The following is a 2,374-nucleotide window of genomic DNA, read 5'->3' on the forward strand; positions in this document are numbered from 1 at the left end:
TATAATCTTAGCTGAAGGTCTATATGACCCCAAACTGCTCTCAGAAAAAAGATGGTGGTCTCAGCCAATTCATATATTAATTGCCTGCCGATAATGTATAAAATAAACTTCTGCTGATAGCAGAACGGGAAGACTTGCACCCAACTCCAACTCCCGTGTCTTCCTCGCGCCCGCTCCCCCTTTTTTCCCTTTCAGGAATCTCCAATTGCTGACGCCCGCCGTTCCCACCTTGAGACCCTGCCTGTTCTATCCCCCAATAATCTGTGATCGGGGAACAAAGAGTCTCCGACAGAATAAGATATAAAGACGCATTTTCTGCCCTGGGGAAAACTGTGGCCAAAGGAAATGAGAGCTTCTCAGACACTTCCCTGCACCCTAGACCATAGATTTTGGCAGCCATTATGGCAGCCATTATGAGGAGTAGGGGCTGGCTACCTTGACAGAAAAATCCATTTTCATCTGTCTTCCAAGGAAATTGTCCCACAAGGCAGAACTAGGCAAGACCTGGACATCTGAGGGGCATGGGGCAGGGAAGGCTCAGTCAGGCTCATCCCATCAACCAATGCAGGGAAACATCCCTGAGCCTTAAATCGCAATGGTGACAGCCATTATGAGAGAGTCTAGGCAGACGGGCTAAATTTCTAGTTGGCTCGTATGGAATTCGGCATAGAAACAGAATGTAGGTACAAAAATCTGATGCTGCCCAGGACCTCTATGGCCAAGGGAGACTCAGTCAGGTTCTGTCCCTCCAATCTGGGCAGAAGCTTCTCTGAACCAGAATCACATGTCTCGGTTGCAGTTGGAGGGAGTTCAAGACTGACGCTAGCAGACACTGTTCCAACTTGCATCCTAAGGTGTTCAGAACCCAGCGCAGCTTGAGAGAGGTACAGCTCGGACTGCTGGCATCAGATCAGGGTGCAAGTTTCTTACACCCCGCTGCTCACCAGAGCATGGCTCACTCTCCTGCACCCACAGCCCAGCTATTGTGCCCACTCTAGGAGCAGCAGGACTGTCTGGGATGAAGAGGATTCCTATCATAACTTCTGCAGTTTTAGAACTCAAGGGAGAATCAGGTTTCTAGAAGAGGATACTACTGGACCAGGGAATTTTCAGGCTTATCCCCCACAAAAAGTGCAGGGGAACCTTCTCTGCACCCTAAAACTTAGTTTTCACAGTCATTATTGTAGTATTAGGGGCTACCTTAATGACAGATCCATTTCGATCTTATACCCAAGGAATCTGGATCCCAGAGCCAGGTTAGGTATCTAGAACAAAGTTTTCAGTGGTAAACTTCTAAGATCAGGGAAGATCAGTCAGACTCCCTTGGCCACAAGGGCAGGGAAATTTTACTGAGCCCTAAATTGTGGGTTTCAAGCCCAATTATGAGTTGCTTTTTTAATTTAGGTGTCATCTATACATGCATGCAAGAACTGGGGTACAAGCCAGAGGTGTGGGGGGTAAGAGGATTCACCAGAGACAGATGGGAAACAGAACAGGCAGCTTGACTGAAATCCACCGTTGAGGGGAGCAGCGAGTGAGACATGAGAGGTGTGCTGTGCCATGTGCGTCACCTTCTTGGCTGGGGATAGAACTCAGGCTGCAGGGGCTGCAGATAGCTTCACAGCACTATGTCTTAACACCTTGCGCCACCAGGGAGGCCCCCCAGGTGAGACCAACAGATTCCATTTCCATCTGCCTCATAAGTGATTTGGCACGGAAAGCAGGACTAGGTGCTAAAATGAGGCATAGTACTAGATCTACTGGGAAACTAAGTGTAGGCTTGTTTGTATATAACCTAGAAGCATCTGGAAATCCCAAACTACTAAGGGGTGCATGGTCTAAAGAGAGCTACCATCTGGGCATGCAAAGGTAAAAAACAAACAAAAACCAGACTCAGTATGAGCGCTCTTTAACAGAAGTAGGGTGCATAGGGAGATCAGAAAGGGTATCAACAATGATAATGGTCTATAAAACTTCAAAAATGACCCAGCCGTTTGTGGTCAAATGCCCAGGCAACAAGGGTCTGTCTGAAGTGGGGTCCTTATGCTCAAAACTTGCCACAAATCTAAGGCAGCTTCTGGCAGGAAACAGCAAGAAGGAGGTTAGCAGGTCTTACAAAGCTGGGACAAAAGGAGATACCACATCACATAACAGCTGCCATTGTCAGCTTCCCCACCTGTAGCCTCCATTCCTGTCCTCCACTGTCACTTCCCCATGTACCCCTTGCAAGTCAGAGATAGAGAAAGGGAGAAGGGGGGAAGACAGAGAAAGGGAGAGGGAAGAGCACAAGAGACTATGGTGACTGTTCACAGGTGACTTGTTGGTGGAAATTGGATGGGAATTACACCTGACAGGAACAACAATGTAATATATA

Source organism: Condylura cristata, unplaced genomic scaffold (assembly GCF_000260355.1).
Source record: "Condylura cristata isolate star-nosed mole 26May11 unplaced genomic scaffold, ConCri1.0 scaffold00031, whole genome shotgun sequence".
Classification (NCBI taxonomy): domain Eukaryota; kingdom Metazoa; phylum Chordata; class Mammalia; order Eulipotyphla; family Talpidae; genus Condylura; species Condylura cristata.